At 45.2% G+C, this 15,733-nt stretch overlaps 12 non-coding genes across 12 annotated transcripts; all 12 read right to left on the bottom strand.

Annotated features, from left to right (window-relative positions):
- Positions 1 to 949: 949 nt before the first annotated feature.
- On the bottom strand, positions 950 to 1,140 carry LOC141190404 (U2 spliceosomal RNA). Its single transcript, XR_012264431.1, has one exon. It is a non-coding gene; the product is annotated as a U2 spliceosomal RNA (small nuclear RNA).
- A 1,120-nt stretch (positions 1,141 to 2,260) lies between these two features.
- On the bottom strand, positions 2,261 to 2,451 carry LOC141190405 (U2 spliceosomal RNA). The gene has a single exon (XR_012264432.1). It is a non-coding gene; the product is annotated as a U2 spliceosomal RNA (small nuclear RNA).
- Positions 2,452 to 3,572: 1,121 nt separating this feature from the next.
- On the bottom strand, positions 3,573 to 3,763 carry LOC141184179 (U2 spliceosomal RNA). The gene has a single exon (XR_012258959.1). It is a non-coding gene; the product is annotated as a U2 spliceosomal RNA (small nuclear RNA).
- A 1,122-nt stretch (positions 3,764 to 4,885) lies between these two features.
- On the bottom strand, positions 4,886 to 5,076 carry LOC141190406 (U2 spliceosomal RNA). Its single transcript, XR_012264433.1, has one exon. It is a non-coding gene; the product is annotated as a U2 spliceosomal RNA (small nuclear RNA).
- Positions 5,077 to 6,197: 1,121 nt separating this feature from the next.
- LOC141190407 (U2 spliceosomal RNA) lies at positions 6,198 to 6,388 on the bottom strand. The gene has a single exon (XR_012264434.1). It is a non-coding gene; the product is annotated as a U2 spliceosomal RNA (small nuclear RNA).
- A 1,117-nt stretch (positions 6,389 to 7,505) lies between these two features.
- LOC141190409 (U2 spliceosomal RNA) lies at positions 7,506 to 7,696 on the bottom strand. Its single transcript, XR_012264436.1, has one exon. It is a non-coding gene; the product is annotated as a U2 spliceosomal RNA (small nuclear RNA).
- A 1,119-nt stretch (positions 7,697 to 8,815) lies between these two features.
- Positions 8,816 to 9,006, bottom strand: LOC141190410 (U2 spliceosomal RNA). The gene has a single exon (XR_012264437.1). It is a non-coding gene; the product is annotated as a U2 spliceosomal RNA (small nuclear RNA).
- Positions 9,007 to 10,131: 1,125 nt separating this feature from the next.
- LOC141190411 (U2 spliceosomal RNA) lies at positions 10,132 to 10,322 on the bottom strand. Its single transcript, XR_012264438.1, has one exon. It is a non-coding gene; the product is annotated as a U2 spliceosomal RNA (small nuclear RNA).
- A 1,121-nt stretch (positions 10,323 to 11,443) lies between these two features.
- LOC141190413 (U2 spliceosomal RNA) lies at positions 11,444 to 11,634 on the bottom strand. Its single transcript, XR_012264439.1, has one exon. It is a non-coding gene; the product is annotated as a U2 spliceosomal RNA (small nuclear RNA).
- A 1,132-nt stretch (positions 11,635 to 12,766) lies between these two features.
- Positions 12,767 to 12,957, bottom strand: LOC141190414 (U2 spliceosomal RNA). The gene has a single exon (XR_012264440.1). It is a non-coding gene; the product is annotated as a U2 spliceosomal RNA (small nuclear RNA).
- Positions 12,958 to 14,077: 1,120 nt separating this feature from the next.
- On the bottom strand, positions 14,078 to 14,268 carry LOC141190415 (U2 spliceosomal RNA). Its single transcript, XR_012264441.1, has one exon. It is a non-coding gene; the product is annotated as a U2 spliceosomal RNA (small nuclear RNA).
- A 1,120-nt stretch (positions 14,269 to 15,388) lies between these two features.
- LOC141190416 (U2 spliceosomal RNA) lies at positions 15,389 to 15,579 on the bottom strand. The gene has a single exon (XR_012264442.1). It is a non-coding gene; the product is annotated as a U2 spliceosomal RNA (small nuclear RNA).
- Between the last annotated feature and the right edge of the window lie 154 nt (positions 15,580 to 15,733).

Genomic DNA, 15,733 nt, shown 5'->3' on the forward strand with positions numbered 1-15,733 from the left:
ACTCCACCTCTTTTAGCACAGTACCCTCAACCCCCGTCTGTTCCCACCCGCCTCAACACCGTTGGAAGGGAGTAGAACCAATTAAGGCGGGGGGGGGGGTGGAACGAGCAGCTGTCTACCCTTAGCAGGAGGGTTGCTGATTAATTACCTCTCCTGCTGCTGCTGCTGCTGGCTGTCCAGCAGCAGACTGAAGGTGGCTGCTGCTGTGCGCAGGTATATAAAGGCTCAGAGCCTATTATGACACGCGCAGCCAGCGTTCCATTGCCACATTCCGTCTACTGCAGGCGGGATACCTGGATGGCTGAATGTCACTGAGAAGTTCACAGAGACCACCATAAGCAACAGTTTAAAAGAATGCCACAGACTAATCAACCAAACTTTTTGGGTTGGTTTCTCTTTTATAGTCTGCAGGCATTAAATGAAAGAAGTCAGTGTTCCAGCAGAGGGAGACAACGTTTCAGAAAAGGCATTGTAGCAAACCAAAAAAGAAATTTTAAGCGCAGCAGAGTAACCAGCTCACATACCTGTTAGCTCAGGTGAGTTTAAAAGGCTGCTGTTGATAACAAGGGCATTTGCTAAATAGATGGTGTGTGTGCAACAATATACTGAAAGGTCAATTATATTGTGCAGCTTATCTCACCACCTGTAGTTATTTAGGTGAAAGCTCCAAAATGCTTGCCTAATATGTCTGTTTATCCAAAAGGAAGTATAGAGGGAGAGCTAGATAGATAGCATTGCATTACATTACATTACATGGCAATGCAATGCACAGTTGCTGAAGTTGAACCAAAATGAGCTTGTCATCTGGCTTCTGCAACTTTTAACATGAAAAATCCAATGAGGAGAAGAAAAGCAAAGCCAAAGAGTCCATCCCAAAATCCGACAAACAAGCAAAATGAACAAAAAGCATTGAATTCAATTCTTTCTGATTTTAGAAACTGCATTAAAGAAGGGGTGCACCGGTCCTGGAGATACTGCAATACCAGGTCAATGCGTGGAGTGGACAGAGCAAGCTCTTTTTCCATCTCCCTGTTCTAAAAATCCATTTAATATATGGTCCCCAGATAGGGGACGTATCAGATATTAAACTGATAAGAACAGATACTACACTTGATCTTAGCCAAAAGGCCGAGAAGCGATAACCAGAATTGGTTTCCGACTACGGTGCCACCCAAGGATTCTGAAAAGTCCATTTGTGGAGATGGCCACCTGGACTCCCGTTAAGAAGACATGCTGTCAACCTCTAGATCCCTCACATGCCTGCACTTTTCGGCTTGCTGCTGCTGCAATCCACGCGTTTTAGATCTGCATAACTCCACCTCTTTTAGCACAGTACCCTCAACCCCCGGCTGTTCCCACCCGCCTCAACACCGTTGGAAGGGAGGAGAACCAATTAAGGCGGGGGGGGGGTGGAACGAGCAGCTGTCTACCCTTAGCAGGAGGGTTGCTGATTAATTACCTCTCCTGCTGCTGCTGCTGCTGTCTGTCCAGCAGCAGACTGAAGGTGGCTGCTGCTGTGCGCAGGTATATAAAGGCTCAGAGCCTATTATGACACGCGCAGCCAGCGTTCCATTGCCACATTCCGTCTACTGCAGGCGGGATACCTGGATGGCTGAATGTCACTGAGAAGCTCACAGAGACCGCCATAAGCAACAGTTTAAAAGAATGCCACAGACTAATCAACCAAACTTTTTGGGTTGGTTTCTCTTTTATAGTCTGCAGGCATTAAATGAAAGAAGTCAGTGTTCCAGCAGAGGGAGACAACGTTTCAGAAAAGGCATTGTAGCAAACCAAAAAAGAAATTTTAAGCGCAGCAGAGTAACCAGCTCACATACCTGTTAGCTCAGGTGAGTTTAAAAGGCTGCTGTTGATAACAAGGGCATTTGCTAAATAGATGGTGTGTGTGCAACAATATACTGAAAGGTCAATTATATTGTGCAGCTTATCTCACCACCTGTAGTTATTTAGGTGAAAGCTCCAAAATGCTTGCCTAATATGTCTGTTTATCCAAAAGGAAGTATAGAGGGAGAGCTAGATAGATAGCATTGCATTACATTACATTACATGGCAATGCAATGCACAGTTGCTGAAGTTGAACCAAAATGAGCTTGTCATCTGGCTTCTGCAACTTTTAACATGAAAAATCCAATGAGGAGAAGAAAAGCAAAGCCAAAGAGTCGATCCCAAAATCCGACAAACAAGCAAAATGAACAAAAAGCATTGAATTCAATTCTTTCTGATTTTAGAAACTGCATTAAAGAAGGGGTGCACCGGTCCTGGAGATACTGCAATACCAGGTCAATGCGTGGAGTGGACAGAGCAAGCTCTTTTTCCATCTCCCTGTTCTAAAAATCCATTTAATATATGGTCCCCAGATAGGGGACGTATCAGATATTAAACTGATAAGAACAGATACTACACTTGATCTTAGCCAAAAGGCCGAGAAGCGATAACCAGAATTGGTTTCCGACTCCGGTGCCACCCAAGGATTCTGAAAAGTCCATTTGTGGAGATGGCCACCTGGACTCCCGTTAAGAAGACATGCTGTCAACCTCTAGATCCCTCACATGCCTGCACTTTTCGGCTTGCTGCTGCTGCAATCCACGCGTTTTAGATCTGCATAACTCCACCTCTTTTAGCACAGTACCCTCAACCCCCGGCTGTTCCCACCCGCCTCAACACCGTTGGAAGGGAGGAGAACCAATTAAGGCGGGGGGGGGGGTGGAACGAGCAGCTGTCTACCCTTAGCAGGAGGGTTGCTGATTAATTACCTCTCCTGCTGCTGCTGCTGCTGGCTGTCCAGCAGCAGACTGAAGGTGGCTGCTGCTGTGCGCAGGTATATAAAGGCTCAGAGCCTATTATGACACGCGCAGCCAGCGTTCCATTGCCACATTCCGTCTACTGCAGGCGGGATACCTGGATGGCTGAATGTCACTGAGAAGCTCACAGAGACCGCCATAAGCAACAGTTTAAAATAATGCCACAGACTAATCAACCAAACTTTTTGGGTTGGTTTCTCTTTTATAGTCTGCAGGCATTAAATGAAAGAAGTCAGTGTTCCAGCAGAGGGAGACAACGTTTCAGAAAAGGCATTGTAGCAAACCAAAAAAGAAATTTTAAGCGCAGCAGAGTAACCAGCTCACATACCTGTTAGCTCAGGTGAGTTTAAAAGGCTGCTGTTGATAACAAGGGCATTTGCTAAATAGATGGTGTGTGTGCAACAATATACTGAAAGGTCAATTATATTGTGCAGCTTATCTCACCACCTGTAGTTATTTAGGTGAAAGCTCCAAAATGCTTGCCTAATATGTCTGTTTATCCAAAAGGAAGTATAGAGGGAGAGCTAGATAGATAGCATTGCATTACATTACATTACATGGCAATGCAATGCACAGTTGCTGAAGTTGAACCAAAATGAGCTTGTCATCTGGCTTCTGCAACTTTTAACATGAAAAATCCAATGAGGAGAAGAAAAGCAAAGCCAAAGAGTCCATCCCAAAATCCGACAAACAAGCAAAATGAACAAAAAGCATTGAATTCAATTCTTTCTGATTTTAGAAACTGCATTAAAGAAGGGGTGCACCGGTCCTGGAGATACTGCAATACCAGGTCAATGCGTGGAGTGGACAGAGCAAGCTCTTTTTCCATCTCCCTGTTCTAAAAATCCATTTAATATATGGTCCCCAGATAGGGGACGTATCAGATATTAAACTGATAAGAACAGATACTACACTTGATCTTAGCCAAAAGGCTGAGAAGCGATAACCAGAATTGGTTTCCGACTACGGTGCCACCCAAGGATTCTGAAAAGTCCATTTGTGGAGATGGCCACCTGGACTCCCGTTAAGAAGACATGCTGTCAACCTCTAGATCCCTCACATGCCTGCACTTTTCGGCTTGCTGCTGCTGCAATCCACGCGTTTTAGATCTGCATAACTCCACCTCTTTTAGCACAGTACCCTCAACCCCCGGCTGTTCCCACCCGCCTCAACACCGTTGGAAGGGAGGAGAACCAATTAAGGCGGGGGGGGGGGGTGGAACGAGCAGCTGTCTACCCTTAGCAGGAGGGTTGCTGATTAATTCCCTCTCCTGCTGCTGCTGCTGCTGGCTGTCCAGCAGCAGACTGAAGGTGGCTGCTGCTGTGCGCAGGTATATAAAGGCTCAGAGCCTATTATGACACGCGCAGCCAGCGTTCCATTGCCACATTCCGTCTACTGCAGGCGGGATACCTGGATGGCTGAATGTCACTGAGAAGCTCACAGAGACCGCCATAAGCAACAGTTTAAAAGAATGCCACAGACTAATCAACCAAACTTTTTGGGTTGGTTTCTCTTTTATAGTCTGCAGGCATTAAATGAAAGAAGTCAGTGTTCCAGCAGAGGGAGACAACGTTTCAGAAAAGGCATTGTAGCAAACCAAAAAAGAAATTTTAAGCGCAGCAGAGTAACCAGCTCACATACCTGTTAGCTCAGGTGAGTTTAAAAGGCTGCTGTTGATAACAAGGGCATTTGCTAAATAGATGGTGTGTGTGCAACAATATACTGAAAGGTCAATTATATTGTGCAGCTTATCTCACCACCTGTAGTTATTTAGGTGAAAGCTCCAAAATGCTTGCCTAATATGTCTGTTTATCCAAAAGGAAGTATAGAGGGAGAGCTAGATAGATAGCATTGCATTACATTACATTACATGGCAATGCAATGCACAGTTGCTGAAGTTGAACCAAAATGAGCTTGTCATCTGGCTTCTGCAACTTTTAACATGAAAAATCCAATGAGGAGAAGAAAAGCAAAGCCAAAGAGTCCATCCCAAAATCCGACAAACAAGCAAAATGAACAAAAAGCATTGAATTCAATTCTTTCTGATTTTAGAAACTGCATTAAAGAAGGGGTGCACCGGTCCTGGAGATACTGCAATACCAGGTCAATGCGTGGAGTGGACAGAGCAAGCTCTTTTTCCATCTCCCTGTTCTAAAAATCCATTTAATATATGGTCCCCAGATAGGGGACGTATCAGATATTAAACTGATAAGAACAGATACTACACTTGATCTTAGCCAAAAGGCCGAGAAGCGATAACCAGAATTGGTTTCCGACTACGGTGCCACCCAAGGATTCTGAAAAGTCCATTTGTGGAGATGGCCACCTGGACTCCCGTTAAGAAGACATGCTGTCAACCTCTAGATCCCTCACATGCCTGCACTTTTCGGCTTGCTGCTGCTGCAATCCACGCGTTTTAGATCTGCATAACTCCACCTCTTTTAGCACAGTACCCTCAACCCCCGGCTGTTCCCACCCGCCTCAACACCGTTGGAAGGGAGGAGAACCAATTAAGGCGGGGGGGGGGGTGGAACGAGCAGCTGTCTACCCTTAGCAGGAGGGTTGCTGATTAATTACCTCTCCTGCTGCTGCTGCTGCTGGCTGTCCAGCAGCAGACTGAAGGTGGCTGCTGCTGTGCGCAGGTATATAAAGGCTCAGAGCCTATTATGACACGCGCAGCCAGCGTTCCATTGCCACATTCCGTCTACTGCAGGCGGGATACCTGGATGGCTGAATGTCACTGAGAAGCTCACAGAGACCGCCATAAGCAACAGTTTAAAAGAATGCCACAGACTAATCAACCAAACTTTTTGGGTTGGTTTCTCTTTTATAGTCTGCAGGCATTAAATGAAAGAAGTCAGTGTTCCAGCAGAGGGAGACAACGTTTCAGAAAAGGCATTGTAGCAAACCAAAAAAGAAATTTTAAGCGCAGCAGAGTAACCAGCTCACATACCTGTTAGCTCAGGTGAGTTTAAAAGGCTGCTGTTGATAACAAGGGCATTTGCTAAATAGATGGTGTGTGTGCAACAATATACTGAAAGGTCAATTATATTGTGCAGCTTATCTGACCACCTGTAGTTATTTAGGTGAAAGCTCCAAAATGCTTGCCTAATATGTCTGTTTATCCAAAAGGAAGTATAGAGGGAGAGCTTGATAGATAGCATTGCATTACATTACATTACATGGCAATGCAATGCACAGTTGCTGAAGTTGAACCAAAATGAGCTTGTCATCTGGCTTCTGCAACTTTTAACATGAAAAATCCAATGAGGAGAAGAAAAGCAAAGCCAAAGAGTCCATCCCAAAATCCGACAAACAAGCAAAATGAACAAAAAGCATTGAATTCAATTCTTTCTGATTTTAGAAACTGCATTAAAGAAGGGGTGCACCGGTCCTGGAGATACTGCAATACCAGGTCAATGCGTGGAGTGGACAGAGCAAGCTCTTTTTCCATCTCCCTGTTCTAAAAATCCATTTAATATATGGTCCCCAGATAGGGGACGTATCAGATATTAAACTGATAAGAACAGATACTACACTTGATCTTAGCCAAAAGGCCGAGAAGCGATAACCAGAATTGGTTTCCGACTACGGTGCCACCCAAGGATTCTGAAAAGTCCATTTGTGGAGATGGCCACCTGGACTCCCGTTAAGAAGACATGCTGTCAACCTCTAGATCCCTCACATGCCTGCACTTTTCGGCTTGCTGCTGCTGCAATCCACGCGTTTTAGATCTGCATAACTCCACCTCTTTTAGCACAGTACCCTCAACCCCCGGCTGTTCCCACCCGCCTCAACACCGTTGGAAGGGAGGAGAACCAATTAAGGCGGGGGGGGGGTGGAACGAGCAGCTGTCTACCCTTAGCAGGAGGGTTGCTGATTAATTACCTCTCCTGCTGCTGCTGCTGGCTGTCCAGCAGCAGACTGAAGGTGGCTGCTGCTGTGCGCAGGTATATAAAGGCTCAGAGCCTATTATGACACGCGCAGCCAGCGTTCCATTGCCACATTCCGTCTACTGCAGGCGGGATACCTGGATGGCTGAATTTCACTGAGAAGCTCACAGAGACCGCCATAAGCAACAGTTTAAAAGAATGCCACAGACTAATCAACCAAACTTTTTGGGTTGGTTTCTCTTTTATAGTCTGCAGGCATTAAATGAAAGAAGTCAGTGTTCCAGCAGAGGGAGACAACGTTTCAGAAAAGGCATTGTAGCAAACCAAAAAAGAAATTTTAAGCGCAGCAGAGTAACCAGCTCACATACCTGTTAGCTCAGGTGAGTTTAAAAGGCTGCTGTTGATAACAAGGGCATTTGCTAAATAGATGGTGTGTGTGCAACAATATACTGAAAGGTCAATTATATTGTGCAGCTTATCTCACCACCTGTAGTTATTTAGGTGAAAGCTCCAAAATGCTTGCCTAATATGTCTGTTTATCCAAAAGGAAGTATAGAGGGAGAGCTAGATAGATAGCATTGCATTACATTACATTACATGGCAATGCAATGCACAGTTGCTGAAGTTGAACCAAAATGAGCTTGTCATCTGGCTTCTGCAACTTTTAACATGAAAAATCCAATGAGGAGAAGAAAAGCAAAGCCAAAGAGTCCATCCCAAAATCCGACAAACAAGCAAAATGAACAAAAAGCATTGAATTCAATTCTTTCTGATTTTAGAAACTGCATTAAAGAAGGGGTGCACCGGTCCTGGAGATACTGCAATACCAGGTCAATGCGTGGAGTGGACAGAGCAAGCTCTTTTTCCATCTCCCTGTTCTAAAAATCCATTTAATATATGGTCCCCAGATAGGGGACGTATCAGATATTAAACTGATAAGAACAGATACTACACTTGATCTTAGCCAAAAGGCCGAGAAGCGATAACCAGAATTGGTTTCCGACTACGGTGCCACCCAAGGATTCTGAAAAGTCCATTTGTGGAGATGGCCACCTGGACTCCCGTTAAGAAGACATGCTGTCAACCTCTAGATCCCTCACATGCCTGCACTTTTCGGCTTGCTGCTGCTGCAATCCACGCGTTTTAGATCTGCATAACTCCACCTCTTTTAGCACAGTACCCTCAACCCCCGGCTGTTCCCACCCGCCTCAACACCGTTGGAAGGGAGGAGAACCAATTAAGGCGGGGGGGGGTGGAACGAGCAGCTGTCTACCCTTAGCAGGAGGGTTGCTGATTAATTACCTCTCCTGCTGCTGCTGCTGCTGGCTGTCCAGCAGCAGACTGAAGGTGGCTGCTGCTGTGCGCAGGTATATAAAGGCTCAGAGCCTATTATGACACGCGCAGCCAGCGTTCCATTGCCACATTCCGTCTACTGCAGGCGGGATACCTGGATGGCTGAATGTCACTGAGAAGCTCACAGAGACCGCCATAAGCAACAGTTTAAAAGAATGCCACAGACTAATCAACCAAACTTTTTGGGTTGGTTTCTCTTTTATAGTCTGCAGGCATTAAATGAAAGAAGTCAGTGTTCCAGCAGAGGGAGACAACGTTTCAGAAAAGGCATTGTAGCAAACCAAAAAAGAAATTTTAAGCGCAGCAGAGTAACCAGCTCACATACCTGTTAGCTCAGGTGAGTTTAAAAGGCTGCTGTTGATAACAAGGGCATTTGCTAAATAGATGGTGTGTGTGCAACAATATACTGAAAGGTCAATTATATTGTGCAGCTTATCTCACCACCTGTAGTTATTTAGGTGAAAGCTCCAAAATGCTTGCCTAATATGTCTGTTTATCCAAAAGGAAGTATAGAGGGAGAGCTAGATAGATAGCATTGCATTACATTACATCACATGGCAATGCAATGCACAGTTGCTGAAGTTGAACCAAAATGAGCTTGTCATCTGGCTTCTGCAACTTTTAACATGAAAAATCCAATGAGGAGAAGAAAAGCAAAGCTAAAGAGTCCATCCCAAAATCCGACAAACAAGCAAAATGAACAAAAAGCATTGAATTCAATTCTTTCTGATTTTAGAAACTGCATTAAAGAAGGGGTGCACCGGTCCTGGAGATACTGCAATACCAGGTCAATGCGTGGAGTGGACAGAGCAAGCTCTTTTTCCATCTCCCTGTTCTAAAAATCCATTTAATATATGGTCCCCAGATAGGGGACGTATCAGATATTAAACTGATAAGAACAGATACTACACTTGATCTTAGCCAAAAGGCCGAGAAGCGATAACCAGAATTGGTTTCCGACTACGGTGCCACCCAAGGATTCTGAAAAGTCCATTTGTGGAGATGGCCACTTGGACTCCCGTTAAGAAGACATGCTGTCAACCTCTAGATCCCTCACATGCCTGCACTTTTCGGCTTGCTGCTGCTGCAATCCACGCGTTTTAGATCTGCATAACTCCACCTCTTTTAGCACAGTACCCTCAACCCCCGGCTGTTCCCACCCGCCTCAACACCGTTGGAAGGGAGGAGAACCAATTAAGGCGGGGGGGGGGGGGGGTGGAACGAGCAGCTGTCTACCCTTAGCAGGAGGGTTGCTGATTAATTACCTCTCCTGCTGCTGCTGCTGCTGGCTGTCCAGCAGCAGACTGAAGGTGGCTGCTGCTGTGCGCAGGTATATAAAGGCTCAGAGCCTATTATGACACGCGCAGCCAGCGTTCCATTGCCACATTCCGTCTACTGCAGGCGGGATACCTGGATGGCTGAATGTCACTGAGAAGCTCACAGAGACCGCCATAAGCAACAGTTTAAAAGAATGCCACAGACTAATCAACCAAACTTTTTGGGTTGGTTTCTCTTTTATAGTCTGCAGGCATTAAATGAAAGAAGTCAGTGTTCCAGCAGAGGGAGACAACGTTTCAGAAAAGGCATTGTAGCAAACCAAAAAAGAAATTTTAAGCGCAGCAGAGTAACCAGCTCACATACCTGTTAGCTCAGGTGAGTTTAAAAGGCTGCTGTTGATAACAAGGGCATTTGCTAAATAGATGGTGTGTGTGCAACAATATACTGAAAGGTCAATTATATTGTGCAGCTTATCTCACCACCTGTAGTTATTTAGGTGAAAGCTCCAAAATGCTTGCCTAATATGTCTGTTTATCCAAAAGGAAGTATAGAGGGAGAGCTAGATAGATAGCATTGCATTACATTACATTACATGGCAATGCAATGCACAGTTGCTGAAGTTGAACCAAAATGAGCTTGTCATCTGGCTTCTGCAACTTTTAACATGAAAAATCCAATGAGGAGAAGAAAAGCAAAGCCAAAGAGTCCATCCCAAAATCCGACAAACAAGCAAAATGAACAAAAAGCATTGAATTCAATTCTTTCTGATTTTAGAAACTGCATTAAAGAAGGGGTGCACCGGTCCTGGAGATACTGCAATACCAGGTCAATGCGTGGAGTGGACAGAGCAAGCTCTTTTTCCATCTCCCTGTTCTAAAAATCCATTTAATATATGGTCCCCAGATAGGGGACGTATCAGATATTAAACTGATAAGAACAGATACTACACTTGATCTTAGCCAAAAGGCCGAGAAGCGATAACCAGAATTGGTTTCCGACTACGGTGCCACCCAAGGATTCTGAAAAGTCCATTTGTGGAGATGGCCACCTCGACTCCCGTTAAGAAGACATGCTGTCAACCTCTAGATCCCTCACATGCCTGCACTTTTCGGCTTGCTGCTGCTGCAATCCACGCGTTTTAAATCTGCATAACTCCACCTCTTTTAGCACAGTACCCTCAACCCCCGGCTGTTCCCACCCGCCTCAACACCGTTGGAAGGGAGGAGAACCAATTAAGGCGGGGGGGGGGGTGGAACGAGCAGCTGTCTACCCTTAGCAGGAGGGTTGCTGATTAATTACCTCTCCTGCTGCTGCTGCTGCTGGCTGTCCAGCAGCAGACTGAAGGTGGCTGCTGCTGTGCGCAGGTATATAAAGGCTCAGAGCCTATTATGACACGCGCAGCCAGCGTTCCATTGCCACATTCCGTCTACTGCAGGCGGGATACCTGGATGGCTGAATGTCACTGAGAAGCTCACAGAGACCGCCATAAGCAACAGTTTAAAAGAATGCCACAGACTAATCAACCAAACTTTTTGGGTTGGTTTCTCTTTTATAGTCTGCAGGCATTAAATGAAAGAAGTCAGTGTTCCAGCAGAGGGAGACAACGTTTCAGAAAAGGCATTGTAGCAAAGCAAAAAAGAAATTTTAAGCGCAGCAGAGTAACCAGCTCACATACCTGTTAGCTCAGGTGAGTTTAAAAGGCTGCTGTTGATAACAAGGGCATTTGCTAAATAGATGGTGTGTGTGCAACAATATACTGAAAGGTCAATTATATTGTGCAGCTTATCTCACCACCTGTAGTTATTTAGGTGAAAGCTCCAAAATGCTTGCCTAATATGTCTGTTTATCCAAAAGGAAGTATAGAGGGAGAGCTAGATAGATAGCATTGCATTACATTACATCACATGGCAATGCAATGCACAGTTGCTGAAGTTGAACCAAAATGAGCTTGTCATCTGGCTTCTGCAACTTTTAACATGAAAAATCCAATGAGGAGAAGAAAAGCAAAGCTAAAGAGTCCATCCCAAAATCCGACAAACAAGCAAAATGAACAAAAAGCATTGAATTCAATTCTTTCTGATTTTAGAAACTGCATTAAAGAAGGGGTGCACCGGTCCTGGAGATACTGCAATACCAGGTCAATGCGTGGAGTGGACAGAGCAAGCTCTTTTTCCATCTCCCTGTTCTAAAAATCCATTTAATATATGGTCCCCAGATAGGGGACGTATCAGATATTAAACTGATAAGAACAGATACTACACTTGATCTTAGCCAAAAGGCCGAGAAGCGATAACCAGAATTGGTTTCCGACTACGGTGCCACCCAAGGATTCTGAAAAGTCCATTTGTGGAGATGGCCACCTGGACTCCCGTTAAGAAGACATGCTGTCAACCTCTAGATCCCTCACATGCCTGCACTTTTCGGCTTGCTGCTGCTGCAATCCACGCGTTTTAGATCTGCATAACTCCACCTCTTTTAGCACAGTACCCTCAACCCCCGGCTGTTCCCACCCGCCTCAACACCGTTGGAAGGGAGGAGAACCAATTAAGGCGGGGGGGGGGGGGGGGTGGAACGAGCAGCTGTCTACCCTTAGCAGGAGGGTTGCTGATTAATTACCTCTCCTGCTGCTGCTGCTGCTGCTGCTGGCTGTCCAGCAGCAGACTGAAGGTGGCTGCTGCTGTGCGCAGGTATATAAAGGCTCAGAGCCTATTATGACACGCGCAGCCAGCGTTCCATTGCCACATTCCGTCTACTGCAGGCGGGATACCTGGATGGCTGAATGTCACTGAGAAGCTCACAGAGACCGCCATAAGCAACAGTTTAAAAGAATGCCACAGACTAATCAACCAAACTTTTTGGGTTGGTTTCTCTTTTATAGTCTGCAGGCATTAAATGAAAGAAGTCAGTGTTCCAGCAGAGGGAGACAACGTTTCAGAAAAGGCATTGTAGCAAACCAAAAAAGAAATTTTAAGCGCAGCAGAGTAACCAGCTCACATACCTGTTAGCTCAGGTGAGTTTAAAAGGCTGCTGTTGATAACAAGGGCATTTGCTAAATAGATGGTGTGTGTGCAACAATATACTGAAAGGTCAATTATATTGTGCAGCTTATCTCACCACCTGTAGTTATTTAGGTGAAAGCTCCAAAATGCTTGCCTAATATGTCTGTTTATCCAAAAGGAAGTATAGAGGGAGAGCTAGATAGATAGCATTGCATTACATTACATTACATGGCAATGCAATGCACAGTTGCTGAAGTTGAACCAAAATGAGCTTGTCATCTGGCTTCTGCAACTTTTAACATGAAAAATCCAATGAGGAGAAGAAAAGCAAAGCCAAAGAGTCCATCCCAAAATCCGACAAACAAGCAAAATGAACAAAAAGCATTGAATTCAATTCTTTCTGATTTTAGAAACTGCATTAAAGAAGGGGTGCACCGGTCCTGGAGATACTGCAATACCAGGTCAATGCGTGGAGTGGACAGAGCAAGCTCTTTTTCCATCTCCCTGTTCTAAAAATCCATTTAATATATGGTCCCCAGATAGGGGACGTATCAGATATTAAACTGATAAGAACAGATACTACACTTGATCTTAGCCAAAAGGCCGAGAAGCGATAACCAGAATTGGTTTCCGACTACGGTGCCACCCAAGGATTCTGAAAAGTCCATTTGTGGAGATGGCCACCTCGACTCCCGTTAAGAAGACATGCTGTCAACCTCTAGATCCCTCACATGCCTGCACTTTTCGGCTTGCTGCTGCTGCAATCCACGCGTTTTAAATCTGCATAACTCCACCTCTTTTAGCACAGTACCCTCAACCCCCGGCTGTTCCCACCCGCCTCAACACCGTTGGAAGGGAGGAGAACCAATTAAGGCGGGGGGGGGGTGGAACGAGCAGCTGTCTACCCTTAGCAGGAGGGTTGCTGATTAATTACCTCTCCTGCTGCTGCTGCTGCTGGCTGTCCAGCAGCAGACTGAAGGTGGCTGCTGCTGTGCGCAGGTATATAAAGGCTCAGAGCCTATTATGACATGCGCAGCCAGCGTTCCATTGCCACATTCCGTCTACTGCAGGCGGGATACCTGGATGGCTGAATGTCACTGAGAAGCTCACAGAGACCGCCATAAGCAACAGTTTAAAAGAATGCCACAGACTAATCAACCAAACTTTTTGGGTTGGTTTCTCTTTTATAGTCTGCAGGCATTAAATGAAAGAAGTCAGTGTTCCAGCAGAGGGAGACAACGTTTCAGAAAAGGCATTGTAGCAAACCAAAAAAGATATTTTAAGCGCAGCAGAGTAACCAGCTCACATACCTGTTAGCTCAGGTGAGTTTAAAAGGCTGCTGTTGATAACAAGGGCATTTGCTAAATAGATGGTGTGTGTGCAACAATATACTGAAAGGTCAATTATATTGTGCAGCTTATCTCACCACCTGTAGTTATTTAGGTGAAAGCTCCAAAATGCTTGCCTAATATGTCTGTTTATCCAAAAGGAAGTATAGAGGGAGAGCTAGATAGATAGCATTGCATTACATTACATTACATGGCAATGCAATGCACAGTTGCTGAAGTTGAACCAAAATGAGCTTGTCATCTGGCTTCTGCAACTTTTAACATGAAAAATCCAATGAGGAGAAGAAAAGCAAAGCCAAAGAGTCCATCCCAAAATCCGACAAACAAGCAAAATGAACAAAAAGCATTGAATTCAATTCTTTCTGATTTTAGAAACTGCATTAAAGAAGGGGTGCACCGGTCCTGGAGATACTGCAATACCAGGTCAATGCGTGGAGTGGACAGAGCAAGCTCTTTTTCCATCTCCCTGTTCTAAAAATCCATTTAATATATGGTCCCCAGATAGGGGACGTATCAGATATTAAACTGATAAGAACAGATACTACACTTGATCTTAGCCAAAAGGCCGAGAAGCGATAACCAGAATTGGTTTCCGACTACGGTGCCACCCAAGGATTCTGAAAAGTCCATTTGTGGAGATGGCCACCTGGACTCCCGTTAAGAAGACATGCTGTCAACCTCTAGATCCCTCACATGCCTGCACTTTTCGGCTTGCTGCTGCTGCAATCCACGCGTTTTAGATCTGCATAACTCCACCTATTTTAGCACAGTACCCTCAACCCCCGGCTGTTCCCACCCGCCTCAACACCGTTGGAAGGGAGGAGAACCAATTAAGGCGGGGGGGGGGTGGAACGAGCAGCTGTCTACCCTTAGCAGGAGGGTTGCTGATTAATTACCTCTCCTGCTGCTGCTGCTGCTGGCTGTCCAGCAGCAGACTGAAGGTGGCTGCTGCTGTGCGCAGGTATATAAAGGCTCAGAGCCTATTATGACACGCGCAGCCAGCGTTCCATTGCCACATTCCGTCTACTGCAGGCGGGATACCTGGATGGCTGAATGTCACTGAGAAGCTCACAGAGACCGCCATAAGCAACAGTTTAAAAGAATGCCACAGACTAATCAACCAAACTTTTTGGGTTGGTTTCTCTTTTATAGTCTGCAGGCATTAAATGAAAGAAGTCAGTGTTCCAGCAGAGGGAGACAACGTTTCAGAAAAGGCATTGTAGCAAACCAAAAAAGAAATTTTAAGCGCAGCAGAGTAACCAGCTCACATACCTGTTAGCTCAGGTGAGTTTAAAAGGCTGCTGTTGATAACAAGGGCATTTGCTAAATAGATGGTGTGTGTGCAACAATATACTGAAAGGTCAATTATATTGTGCAGCTTATCTCACCACCTGTAGTTATTTAGGTGAAAGCTCCAAAATGCTTGCCTAATATGTCTGTTTATCCAAAAGGAAGTATAGAGGGAGAGCTAGATAGATAGCATTGCATTACATTACATTACATGGCAATGCAATGCACAGTTGCTGAAGTTGAACCAAAATGAGCTTGTCATCTGGCTTCTGCAACTTTTAACATGAAAAATCCAATGAGGAGAAGAAAAGCAAAGCCAAAGAGTCCATCCCAAAATCCGACAAACAAGCAAAATGAACAAAAAGCATTGAATTCAATTCTTTCTGATTTTAGAAACTGCATTAAAGAAGGGGTGCACCGGTCCTGGAGATACTGCAATACCAGGTCAATGCGTGGAGTGGACAGAGCAAGCTCTTTTTCCATCTCCCTGTTCTAAAAATCCATTTAATATATGGTCCCCAGATAGGGGACGTATCAGATATTAAACTGATAAGAACAGATACTACACTTGATCTTAGCCAAAAGGCCGAGAAGCGATAACCAGAATTGGTTTCCGACTACGGTGCCACCCAAGGATTCTGAAAAGTCCATTTGTGGAGATGGCCACCTGGACTCCCGTTAAGAAGACATGCTGTCAACCTCTAGATCCCTCACATGCCTGCACTTTTCGGCTTGCTGCTGCTGCAATCCAC

Source organism: Phyllobates terribilis, unplaced genomic scaffold (genome assembly GCF_046119375.1).
Source record: "Phyllobates terribilis strain yellow unplaced genomic scaffold, ASM4611937v1 Scaffold_40__1_contigs__length_11209783, whole genome shotgun sequence".
NCBI classification, from domain to species: domain Eukaryota; kingdom Metazoa; phylum Chordata; class Amphibia; order Anura; family Dendrobatidae; genus Phyllobates; species Phyllobates terribilis.